This window comes from Etheostoma cragini, chromosome 20 (genome assembly GCF_013103735.1).
Source record: "Etheostoma cragini isolate CJK2018 chromosome 20, CSU_Ecrag_1.0, whole genome shotgun sequence".
Classification (NCBI taxonomy): Eukaryota; Metazoa; Chordata; class Actinopteri; order Perciformes; family Percidae; genus Etheostoma; species Etheostoma cragini.
The window spans coordinates 23,139,347-23,140,065 of record NC_048426.1 but is presented as its reverse complement, the minus strand read 5'-3'; positions in this window follow the sequence as shown (position 1 = coordinate 23,140,065).

Here is a 719-nt window from a genome sequence, read left to right as displayed (position 1 = left end):
GACCGAGTCTGACACCTCCTTCGGGGGTCCAGGATATAGCCACATGCCGACTGATTAGATTTATGTTATTGCAAAAATATTCTAATTGCTATCCAAGCTTTACTGATTCAAAATTGATCAATAGAATTCCATGAATCGATTTATATTTTTTTTATTAAAAATTAAATAAAAAGTCATTAGAGTAGATGATACTTTATTCATCCCACAGAGGGGAAAATCCCGTGTTACAGCAGCATTTTCTACAATAAAAACGAAAAACTAAGAAGTAAACACACAAGAACACAGGCAAACAGTAGACAATGAGGAGAAGGTAGAGTGAAGTAAAGTGGCGTCACATAAAGGTTTTGTAAAGTTAAGTGCGGTTGCCATAGTACAAACAAAAAAAAGTGTAAGTAAGTGGCGTTAAAATTAAATTGTAATTAAAGTAATAATGCAAAAATAGCTTAATAAGTTATATTCACCTGTGACCATAAATAATATTGAAAAAGTAAGTACTTGTAATGGAAAACTATAAATAAAGATAATAAAGATACACAGAGAGTGTGTGGAGTAAATGAAAAACAGGAACAGAAACTACAACGATATCGGGTGGTGCAGGTGTAGTAGAGTCTGACAGAGACCAGGATGAAGGACCTGCAGGACCTCTCATTCTTGGGGGGGGGTATCAGTGTGCTGCTGAAGGAGCTGCTCAGGGACCCCACAGTGTCATGTGTGTGTGT